This window comes from Diabrotica undecimpunctata, chromosome 3, assembly GCF_040954645.1.
Source record: "Diabrotica undecimpunctata isolate CICGRU chromosome 3, icDiaUnde3, whole genome shotgun sequence".
Classification (NCBI taxonomy): Eukaryota; Metazoa; Arthropoda; class Insecta; order Coleoptera; family Chrysomelidae; genus Diabrotica; species Diabrotica undecimpunctata.
Window position 1 is genome coordinate 163,167,393 of NC_092805.1, and position 13,553 is coordinate 163,180,945.

Here is a 13,553-nt window from a genome sequence, read left to right on the forward strand (position 1 = left end):
AATTCACCACATCAATTTCTAACGCCATTGATCAGATAATAATTTTAATTTATTGTATGTTAAGTAAATCAATTATTATCAAGTAAAGGCTTAGCAAGTTACAGCTTACAATGTGCTTAACTTAATCCTTAAAACTGTAAACTATATTTTTAAGCAAAACATAAATTTTTAAAGTAATAACACAAACGTGTTTTGAAATTTAAGTAAAACATTTCTAGTTGCTTTTTTTTAATAAGAATACTTTTAAAAGATTCGCCATTCCGTCAAACCCTGACGGCGTTACTGAAAATCCAAACATACGTGCATTTACACTTCCGCCGTGTATCTCCCTTTCAGAGGTATTTTAGAAATCATTTGTGAAATTGAAGTGTGTTTGCAGTGAAATATTTAGACTTGGAATTTTCGTTAAAATGGCTCGAAAAGTTTATCCGTGTCGATTTTGAGAAGATGTCGAAGTAAGCTTAGTAAATACCTCTAAAAGGGACAAAATAATGTATTGAACTACCAACGACAAAATGTGGTAAAAATATAATTTGCTGTATTGGTTACATTTCAGTTATTTATTAATGATATTTTGCAATACCGAAAAAGGCGTTTTTAGTATTAGTTAGTGTAATATTTTATACCGGGTGGCGAATCATCAAACGAGCCATAGGAAACTTAATGGAAAAATCTAAACTGTTGATTCTCGGCTTCCATATTTATTTTATATCAAACGTCATGAGACACTATTTGTAGAGGACTAAAATCTGTATTAAAAACAAAAGTAAAAAAGTAAAAGACAAAAGTAAAAAAAAGAAGTATCCTGAGAGAAACTGATTTTTCTGGAATACTTTTACAATATAAAAATTAAACAAAAAAACTATAAGTTTGTATGTAAACAAGTTAATTTTTGCATATTTTTTATTTAAATATATCTTAGTATATAGGTATATCGTCGGGTGTATGCAATAGTGGCTTAACCCAAAAACTGAGAAAATTGAGTTAACATCACTAGAGGACTTGAAAAAGCCTTATTTGTGACCTGCAAAACTGGCACAATAATTATAGCAAAAATTTCCGCTACACGTCAGTAGTGTCGCTATGATATGTCGGTTGAGATAAATTGTTTCTTGAAGTACTGGCCCTTTTAAGTTGTGCAGTAGAACCTTGTTGATATCAAGCTTGTATGCAATACCGACACTTTTGATTTGTGCCACTATAGCAGACAATTTTAGATATTTTCAAATTGTATCAGTGAGAATCTTGGAGTTGTGTCACATTAGATAAAAGCAATAGATTTATTGTTTTTAAAATATCAGATCGAAAGGGTTATCAGAAAAGAAGTGAATTAATCCTATCTCGAGCAGAATCAAGGAGGTAAACATTATAAGCAACGATCAAAGAGGTAAACATAGCATTCATAAAACATTTTGGTAACGAAACTATGAACAGGGTTCCTAAACACCTTTCTTCAATTTCGAAAATGGAGAGTCACTATTGTCGAAATAGAACCTTGAAAAATATATAGAAGGAAGCAAAACATTGACATATCTCTACAATGATTATAAAGCTGACTGCCAGAGACAATGATGATAAAAATTGGTTTATACCGTAAACTTTTTAATTATATATTAACTATGCATTCTTTTCTCCCAAAAAAATATAATTTCATTATTGTAAAAAAAAAACAAAAATTCGAGCAGTGAAGAAAAAATAGCCCTAGAAAATTCTTATAATAACCATTATAAGAAGAAAAACTCAAGCCAGGAGCTAAAACCACTTGACAAAGAGAATGTAACTAATTTGTTGCTTGTTTTAACAAAAAGTTGCTTGTTTTAACCTATAATCTGCTCTACCGAAACAAAGAGGAGACATTTTCGCTTTCTATTATAAAACTGAGCAGACAACTATCATTTTTCTATATCTGAACTTCAGTAAAAGGGACTGGGAAATACGAACAGCTATATTTGATACTAAGAAGAAGGCAGTAAAGGTGCCATAGAAATTAGTTCGTGCCTGCTGATGTGTTTGGAACAAACATCTATAAAAACCGATTCTGACGATTTGAAATTCATAGTTTACTCAGACAATTGTGGTGGCCAAGGAAAAAACAAGCACCTAATTGCAATGTATCAGTAAGCTGTAACTCATTTCAAAATTTCTACTATAACTCACCGTTATTTAGTTGTCGGTCATACTCAAAATGAGGGTGAGAGCTGTCACTCTTAAATAGAAAGAAATATCATTAAAGCTTTAAAAGGAGTGCCTATTTATCTACCGACTTATTACCTTATGCTAATCCGAACTGCTTATTGCAAACAACTATTCGAAGTACACGAATGATGTCATACTGATTTTTTTGACCTAAAAAAGTTAAATAATAAAACAGCGCCAATTTTCAATGAATATGTAAGGAAATACTTTTTATTTCAACGATATTTGTGAAATTCATGTAAAAAAGCTCTGGTACTCACTACTATTTTAAATCTTCATTTGCACAAGAGCCTTTATAGATATTAGACATTTGCGTTTAGAAAGCAGGGATATTATAGAACTAGAAAAGGCTTACACTGGCAGCCTGTCAATAACCAAAAAAAAAACGAAAAAATACCTTACTAACCTTTGTAAAGACAAAAGTGTTTCACCAATTTACGCTGATTTCTGCATTTAAAGTATTGTTAATCATAACTTTTCCTATTATTATTAATATATCCTTTTTTTATTTCGTTCTTCTTATAGTTGTTAATAATCACATTTTCTCATTCAAGTACATTGTACTATTCTTTATTGAACCTTTATTTCAGTTGATAGGAATAACAAAAGAATGTCAGTTTTGTCTTTGCCTTAATTAGTCTTAAAAGACAAAATGTTGATGTGCAATAGTGGCACAACTTAAAATAAGGGTTGAATTTAAAAGTCTGTGTTACAATTCATTAAAGGCTACGTAAGGCTCTCCCAAATAAACCAAAATTAATTTTGTTTGAAATCCCAATCCATGTAGTAAAAATAAGACAAACTTTAAACCCATATTTTGAAAAATTCCCAGTTTTTGTGTCGTGCCACTATTGCATACAGCCGACGATAAATAACTGCAAGTGAACTGCCTCAAAATATCAAATTTGGAGAATGCGCTAATAAGAATTAGCTCGGGCGCCTCCTTCAAAATCTAAAGTTCATTCTGCTCATTTTGTGAACCTTTTCTGGTCGGGGTAGAACGGCTAGTTAGATTGTGACGTATGAGGTGTCATGTAAGACGGTTTAACCAATAAAATACGATGATAAAGAAAAATTAAACATGGCGGGATGCCAAAGGGCCTTTACACACGTATATTTGCTAGTATTGGGCCAATCGTAACGGGCTGGTAAGATTTAGCAAATTATAATACAATTACAAATAAAAATAAAATATGGTGGTATGCCGTAAATACCTTCAGCTTATATCACCTAAAGTATTAAAGTACAGATAGGTATGATGCGATGACAAAATAAAATCAAAAGTTATGCCATAAAGGCATTAGATATGTATCTTCATGTCTATTGATCTGATGGTATCCTGACAGAGTTAATGAATATTATCGCTATATTTGCATATAATGGCAAATTTCTATGTACATTTCTGTGTGTATATAAGTGCATAATAAAGTTTTTTATATATTTTCAAGCTGTAGTTATAACTTACCTGTAAATATAACGTTAAATCTAAGGACTTAATAATAGTAACTTGACCCCTTTTTCATCTAGCCACTTCAATTTTGTTTAAACATTTTGATGTTTTAAAATAATTTCAAACTTAACGTGCACATGTCGTCCGACGAACTTTTGATACGTATCAATGTAGAAACATGTCTAAAATAAATTCTTTTCCTTGCTTATCTCGCAGTTCCAATGAGTTATTCATGGAAAGGAGAGAACACAGAAACTGAGTTATCCGTCGAAAAGTTTTCGAAGCAGTATCTACGGTATCAATTTCCTGGATCGCTGTATCGACACCAGGACCAGACTTCGTTAGTTCGAAAAAGAATAAAAGAGAATTTTAAATTTTTAAAGAAACACGCACACATCGAAGCTACTTGAGGTTTTACAGAAAATTGTTTGTCGACTCGAACGTAACTTTAGTCAAACAAATAATATAAAATATACTCCTTAAAAGTTTTAAAAAACTAAATAAGTTCGCATGTTGGAAAACATCAGAGCTTACATTATTAATATTAGGCGAGGGGATTAGTCCTCGCTTTAACAAGTTCCACAAGATAAAAATAAAAGTACGGGTATGGACACAACAAATAATTTTAAACAATTTGATATTAATAACAAATATACAACAGATATAGGACCGATCTATGTTGCTGTTGAACCGGTAGTACTACGGTTAGTACTAATTATCGTTTATCAGCAGACCTGTAGTTCGAAATGGAAAGCATAAGCAATTCCAAAAGCCAATAGCTATCAAAACTGTTAAATGGCAACTCATTATAAACTAAGAAGCATCATATGTTAAACAAAGTAAAGAAAATGCCGTTTTTTGAAATCTGCATCCACTGATGACGAAGTCCATAGCGTCATTGTAAAATTGTGAAACATCACGATTGTATTTACGAAGCATTAGTTACACAATTGTTAAACACTGTCATCTGGACACACCACCAACCTGCAGCATATGCAGGGGATTTCAACAGCCACCATGAGAAATGGAGGTACAGAGACTACATCGCAAACAGGATGACACTAGTTAAATGGGCAGAGCCTACCTCATTAATGGACAGATTAAACGAACGTCCTTCAGCAGTTTGACGAACAGTCCGTTCTGCTTTTCCACACAGTCAACATTGCCCAGTTATACTTAAGGCAAATACACACATATCTCTAGATGAAATCTCAAAAGATCTAATTAAATCAAATTATCCATAGAACTAGATAAATTCTTAGGATGGACACCACACACTAGCAAAAACTATACAGAATTTGCTAGTACTGTAATAAGCACTGCTAAGACATGTATGCCAAGAGGAATATATTTTTAGATAAACACAGAATAGCCAGTAGATTTACCAAGCTTTTCTGAAAACCGGTGATTAGGAAATAGCAGACGAGCTACTCCACAGCATAGATGCAGCGAGACAAAATATGTAGATGCAGACTTTTGAGAACCTAAACTTTCAAATATTAAGCAGAAGAGCTTGAACATTAGTACAAAATTTGGGAAGCACTGTTTAACGATAAGACTACCAAAGAGAATTGAAGTACTATTATAAAAATAATACTTCAATCAACCATGGGAGCTTATCGTCTATGCCTTGCTTAGCTCAGTATCTCAAGTGTGAGTTCGTCTTGTCTTAATCTAGGGATTGAACCTGAACTCTTAGCTGATAGCAAATAAGACAAAATTTAAGTAAACATATTTATTAAAAAGAATTAAAAACCAACAATTATCCACCCTGCCAAAGCTTAACAATAATTATCAAAAGGGGATTAACTTCCATGCCATTTTACAAAAATTACAATATAACAAATAGCAGACGGCAAGGATAAAATAAAATAGAATTATTATTACATTTAGTTAAATTCTGTTAAGATTTCTACTGCACAAAATTAAGAAAAAATCATAATTAATTTAAGGAGCGTGGTTTTCTAAAGAAGTAAGGTTATGAATATCGGAAATGTTGTCAAAATTATAGAATAAAGATTACGATGAAAGTACTTACCCCAAGAGAATTTGTAGACCATAAAATGAATCTTATAATAATGTTTGCCTTCTTTGATAAATTTTAAAAAGAGGCAAAAAATAATCCCACCATTAAATGTGACTGACAAAAAATATGAAGGGACTGACTGAATGAAGTTAGTACAGATATCATAGGATGTTGCTATAGATATTGTGAAACTAGCTTATCTGTCAACACAGAATATTTAGTCTACCGGACAGAAAGAGAGAAGGCGAATATTTATTATACGGGACAGAAAGAGAAAGAAAATAAAGACAGGAAGAAAAGAAAAACAGAGGGCGCCAACTACTTTTTAAATAAAAAAAAGTAAAAAGAGAAATGAAGTTAAAGTGGTTAATAAATTAATAAAGAAATTAAAATAAAATACTTATTTAAATATAAATTAAGGAAGATGTAACGTTTATAAGGTTACAACTGTGCGCAGGCAATATCTGTAGTATGACTCACACACGACCGGAACTATCGTTGTAACTCTGCCTCAGACATTCACTTTATATTCGATAGTACGAATTACAAAGTAAATTTGTTACTTCATAGGGAATTCACCGTGAAATAGATAATATAAACACTTCAACTGCTTTTATAAATTTTATTACTCTTATTGACAAATGAGAGATATTCTTACAATTAATATTACTAACTAAATGACAGAATGAGTTAAAATAATACATATTAACGCTGTTTACAATACAGCTTGATGTACTGTACTGATCTAGAGTCCGATATACCACTTTTCTTCGAATTAATTGTTAGAACTGGAACATGCTTATTAGCAAAACGTTTTTATTGATGATCCGTTCTATAAATAGCTGCTGTCTGTAGCTTGTCTGTACCTGTTTACCAGAAACCTGTGACCAACATGATGGTAGTTGTTAACTGTGATTTATCTCCCCTTGGCTCAGCAATACTTTTCACAGCTTTACAATCAAAAGCACTGGTTAATTCTGACAGATTTGAATGCAAAAATTAATCCTGCAATGTGCTTGTTTATCTCTTAGTAAATGATGCGTTAACCTTCCGATGATGAAGATTACCGTGGAATATTAATTATGTAACTCTGTGATCGCCCTACAGTAGATTTCTATTTGACTCAAAACTACACTATTTCCAGGATACTGGTTACACAGATGAATAAAACTTAACCAGTAATTGAATTACAATAGCCACTGCTAATTAAATTTCAAAATAATTTTTTGACAACAATGATAGAAAAACTGGAAATATATGCCGGTTGATAGCGTTACCAATGCTTCTCAGAGGTGTATTGTGAGTTGATTACGTAGGTGTTTTAATTCGATAGAAGTTACTGTGGTTGCCTACGGAGTAAAGTCACATTGTTGTTTTCCACAATCTGCTGCACCCATGAAAAGACATCGAACAAGCAAGGAAAACATTCATGAGCATTAAAACATTTTTTACAAGATCAGACCTTAGTCTAGAGCTCAGAATTTGAATGATCAGATGTTACATTTCCTCTGTTTTGCTGTATGGCTGTGAAAGTTGGACAATGGACTCTGAAATAAAAAAAAGAATAGATGCCTTTGAGATGTATATATACAGACGAATGTTGAGGATTCCATGGGTACAAAGAGTTACTAATGTTGAGGTACTTCGTCGCATGTGTAAACAAAAAGAATTACTAAGAATAATGAAAGAGAGGAAAATGCAATACTTGGGTCATGTGCTGAGAGGCGAACAATATGAATTACTTCAAGTTATACAGAAAGGAAAAGTACAGGGCAAAAGATCAGTAGGAAGGCGCCAGAACTCGTGGCTGAAAGACCTGAGGAGATGGTTCGACCGCTCATCCGCAGAGATCTTTCGCGGAGCAGTTTCCAAAACTACAATTGCCATTTGGATCGCCAACCTTCGAAAGGAGACGGCGCAATGAGAAGAAGAAGATGAAAAGACAACCTGTATCTATTAATCCAAACGCCGTCACTTTACTTAAAGTAACAAAATCTAGAGCGCCAAAGAATAGAGCTCACACGACTAACATTAACTGAGATCGTAAATGTCTTAGAGCTAGAGCCATGGAAACAGAATACTCCACTCCCTTTACGTAAAAAGAATTTCAAATGCTTATAAGGGCCTTAAACTAAAAAATGGCCGAGGTTTCGATATTACCCAGTTTCAATGAACCGTAACATGTACACAAAAGTATGGTTGCTTTAATTATTTGCACATTTTATAAAAACCGGTAATATTCCACAATAATTCAAGCGTTTAAAAATAATTTCTATCATTAAACCGGGTAAATGATTCGATATTCTTAAAAGCTACTGACCAATAGTTCTCCTGTCTGCAATATACGAGCTACTAGGATAACTAATCCATAACAGAATCAATATGCAACTTTTTGAGATGATTTCTGTTAAACAACCTAGATTTAGACCCAAAGAAGTATAAAATACCGTAGAAGAATTCAAAGTAAAATATACATCAGTGGGTGAAAAAATGTAATTGAAGTGGTAATTATTGGTGGATATACTTGCTAATAATTTTATTTCTATACCAAAGACTGATTTCAATTAAACAAGCCTCGTAGTATTAAGAGCATAGACGCAAAATTTCGGGCCAATGCTTTTTAAATGCACCCTTTTTTTTTCGAATCCTGAAAAAACTAATAAATATTTTTTAAAAATTTAAACGCAGAATCAAAGAATACATTATTACCACCGTGGGCTGAAAGTCCCTGAAAACTTCTATAATGTTTATTTTAATAAGTTACAGGGGTGAAAAAAAAGAGAAAATTTAGTGTGATTTTTAATTTTAAATACCTCATTCAAAAAAACTTTTTGTTTATTCTAAAGGACTTTCAGCCCTCGGTAATAATGTAATCTTTCATTCTGTGTTTAAATTTTTCAAAAATATTGGTTAGTTTTCTCAGGATTCGAAAAAAATGAATGCATTTAAAAAGCATTGGCCCGAAATTTTGCGCCTACGCTCTTACATAGTGTCTTTATAGTGTATTTGCACTTTGAAGTATATTTGTACAAAAATGCTTAAAAATAGGAAACATTAAAAAAAAAGTCAGGTAATAGTATTTTTTTAAATAATAGATATATAAATGTTACACCACTGTATAAAGACCAAGGTGACGTATAAGAAGGAAAGAATAGAATTTAAAACGTTTTTCACATTGGTCAGCCTATATTTTGATTTTATAGCTGACTTTTCCATTTTGCGATAGTCGTGGCTTTCCAATTGCCGCTTTACGTCAAAAGCGAATGTTACATTTGTTGAAGATAAAATTATCGTCCTAGAATAAATTTATTGCTCGTGGAAATAGTCACGGTCGCGCCATAACATGTTTTGATGGGATTAAACGTTATAATTTTATTGTCATTTCGACATAATAACCAAATTATAGTGTTTTTTATTAACAATTCTTTAGAAATATACAGGGTGCGTCTAAAGTCCGGTCTACTTAAAAAATTCTCTGGACCGAGTATGAAAATTATCTAAAGACTAGTACCCAGTAAAAGAGGTAACTCTCTATTTCTAGTAATATATTGAGTTATCAATAGAGGCTTTAGATAATATACCACCTGCTTTATACTGTTTTTTATATGAGTACTATCGCAACGTGAGAAAGAGAAAAGATAAATGTACCTGTTCGATGGTTTTCTATAAAATTTGACAAGTACTAAGTTGGTAGGGCTAGTCTACCTATTGTCCTAAGATATGTCCAACATATAATTCCATTCGCCACTTAATGCATACGCCATTAAAATACCATATGCATGTTAACTCAATTATTATTTGCCATTCTTAAAAATTTATCCAGTAGGATGAAGATTCTAGTGGATTGGCGGATGCGCTCGATGTTATTTAGTACGGAAAAACTGACAAAAAAGCTAAAGTTTATTTAGTCATTTGTGATGCTTGGATCAGAGATGCTTGGACGTTTACTGAAATATAGTGGATCGCATCAGATAACTGTTAACTTGTGTCAGACGTTTCACTAAACATCTAAACGTCTACATCACGAGCTAACGGATATCTGACATGATCTAATACGTTTCACTAAATGTTTAAACGTCTTTGAAACCAGCGTTAAAAATAACCAGAATGAACTTTAGGTTATTTATTCATTTCGCATAAGAAATAAAACCTGGTACGTTTACCACTTCGCTAGAAACAGCGTAGTTCTTTTGCTTGTTTCAATTCTGAGAAACTTAAAAGACTTATTGAGACAAAAGTAAGGTCAATGGAGTATTTTGTTTGCCTTTTTAAAATATAGTAATCTCGATAAGGAAAGATAGATGTCTAGAATATCTTTTGTATGATTCCATTGTAAAAAATGGAACTGCTATGGACTACCAGGGTCACCAATGAGGAAGTGCTGAGAAGGAGGGGTCGAGACAAAAAATTGTTGAGAACAATAAAAGTACGCAAGACTGCATACCTTGGACACATACTGAGAAATGATAAATATAGTCTTCTGCAGGTCATCATGCAGGGTAGAGTCGATGGCAAAAAGGAAATAGGTAGAAAGAGGAAGTCATAACTGCGAAATATTCGAGACTGGACAAACATGACTGTAGACGAATTATTCCACGTTGCAAAAGACAGAGAAGCTTTTAAAAATGTGGTCGCCAACTTCCGTTAACGGGGACGGCATAGGAAGAAGAAGATTGTAAAAACATAAAAGATTGGGTGACATAAAAGTAAGGCCAACAACTGAGGGTTTTTTGTTAGATCTGTCTATCTTAGTGGACGTGCATCATTTAAAATGGTTACATTAGTATCGATAATATATTTTACAATTTGATTTTCTTGTGTGATATCAAGTAGAGCCTCAACGACGGTAATTACAGTTAAAATCGCCACATATAATCAGACCACCTTATAGTTGTGAAAAAGGATTACCTCAATCAATCTTGGTTGCATTTATTTTGCGAGATCTATACATCAAAGCGGATTCATAGCTAACTTGAATTAGTTTAATCCGTACATCACCATTCTGTTTGTATTTGAGGGACCACATCCTTATCGCAGTGTCCTGAAGTTGTCAGAGGGTTCTACGCCAACGTGGTCTGGAACTGTCAGAAAGTTCTAGACCAACGTGGTCTGGAATTGTCAGAGGGTTCTATGCCAAGGTATTGTGACGTACGTATTCGCTAGCCTATATCGTGATCCAGAATCGGCATACCGATTACCGCTCAGGTGACGTCAAAACGCTGTTTCATCGATACGTAGTAAGGCCTCTCCCCCTCCCGATCCCACCGAGCCAAATGCAGTATCTTCGCTATACGTATCAACGTCCACTGATAAACATAGACCTGCTGTGCTGTTCGGGATCTCTCGTACTATGATAAGGATGTGTTGGGGATCCTGCTTTATATATATACTATTGTCTTTTGTATCTCCATTCATTCATTTATTTCTGCCTCATGCATTCCTTGTTTCTCTTTTTTTTTAACTGCTCTTTGTTCAGTTCCGTACATCTTAGCTTATCTTATGGCAGTCATGGCACCCTATTTCTGCTTCATGCATCTTTATATACAGGGTGCCCCAAAACTCTGCGTTTAGGTTTTAGGGATGGGAATGGATATTGAGTTCTGGTATATCTATCAGAATTTATATATAAATATGCGCTAGTTAAGCAATAATAAAGAACAAAGAAAAAATTTTTATCCATTTAAAATGAGGCGCACATGAAATTAAATAAAAATTATTTTCAAAAAAAAATGAATTTTTTATGTAGGCGAAAGAATTGTTAAGTGGAAACATAAAATTTTTTGAAAATGTTTTATTTTCTGACCAATCGACATTTCATCGCAAAAGTTTCGTTATTATTATCAATCTAAAGAAAATATTCACTTATTTCTTCACTTAGTTATGTCCTAGAACAGGTGGTCGTTAAATATTTACGCAGGAATTGTTGATCATATATGACTGGATAAATTCGTATAAATCCGTACAACATTATTTTAATACATATTAAAGCAAGCACTAAATTTGTTAGTGATTTGGCTGTTATGGGGTAAGTTTTTCTGGTTGAGACTGCAGTTTTTTCTTGTTTTTCTTGCAAAGCAAAGATAAAATAAATCTACCTTTCTTTTTCTTTTATTTCATTTCATTGATAGTGCCACGCTGCAATTTTGTGGAGACCTTTTTCTTCGTTGGTTTCTTTGTTTCTGATGGCTAGCGTTTTTTGTAGCAGGTGACTAATTTTTCTTTTGAATTTTTCAGCCATTACTTATAGGGGGTTGAAAAGTGGTGAGAAAAATTGTTGGGCTGAAGATAGGGTAAACAATGTTATTAAAATCGTTGGTAAGCTACTCAAATATCCGACAGCAATTAGATTATCATTTATCATTAAATATATTATAAACTAATTTATTATGCTTGACAAAACACTAACGTTTAAATCGAAACTACCTTACCTTCAGATCCTCTGAATTAAGTGAGGTTTTCAGTCATTCAAGTATGGTTCATTGTGTCAGTTAAATATTCTTGCACTAGATATGAAAGTTTCGTTACTAAATATTTCCTTAACTATTACCTATTACCTTTTAATATAACCTACTCTACAAAATGAACATTTTTACAAGATGTAACAATATGTTATTTTAATGTGGCTAATCTTGTGGCTAACGCTCTAGGCTCCCTGGCTCACTAGTGCATTGAATCTGCGAGCCTACCCGGACAGAGAGACTTCCGCAGTGAGGATTATGCTCTGTCCTTAATCAAGCAGAATTCGTGGGTATAGTGGATTAAACGTTACCGTCAACTCTGACTCAGATTATAACGTGGATCTGCACAATCGAGTATTTTGATTGCGAGAGCGTTTGGCGCTTCCGCTGGACTGAGGTGGAAGCGAGTATAAGTCTGCGTGCGATCGAATTCGCGTATTTCATTTTCTGTTATTAATAATAATTTTTCTTTTACAGACGTCCGCCCGGAAATTCACTCTCGCGAGATCCAGGCGGGGATATAGAATATATTTTATTTTTATTTTTGTACATACGTTAGAATTAATAGATTTATTTTTATTTCAACCTGTGTTTTACTGAGTCTGTCGCCTCGAAAGAGCTACCCGTCACAAATGAAAGCAAAAAAGGTTATAAAATATAGTGCGTTTTATTTCGTGACAATTTTATTTATAATATGGCACCAATACTTTAAAAATAATAATTCACTTTGAACCAATAATAAGCAGTTGAGTATTTACTTTACTTTCAAGTTGGGTAGGTAGTGATTTTATTTTTGCTAAATAAAACTGTCAGGAGATTAGTATCCTTATAATAAAAAGTTCAAATGTGTTAACATTGTTGCGAGTGTTTTATTTTTAAGTGCCTATAACATGACGTCAGCTATAAATATTTTATTTGCATAGTAGCTTCAACTGAAAATAGATATATAACATGTCATATTACGTGAAAGAGAATTAAAAATGTTAACGAATAATGTCAAAATATATAGGGTGTCCCATATAAAAAAACATAAATTGGTATTATATTTCCTTAGTGAGACCCCCTAAAAAAACTTCTTGTGCGCCACTAAACTCTTCTATAATATATCTATCAACAATTCTAATGACGTTTTTAAAATTTTTTCATGATGAAGAAGATATTTAACCTTATAGTTTTCGACATTTTTTAATAACCGCCCTGTATCTCGTTAATATGGTGAGCTATTGATGATTTGTTTAGGCAATCGTTACTTAAACGAAAAGAGAAGTCATCAAATCTTAACTACTTTTTTCTATCTTCTCTAGTTTTCGGTATACCCTGCAAAACATACCAATTTGGACACCCTGTACTATAAAAATATAGTATCTATGCAAGTGACACCTCCTAATATCGCCATAAAAAAATATTTGCAGTATAACCTTTT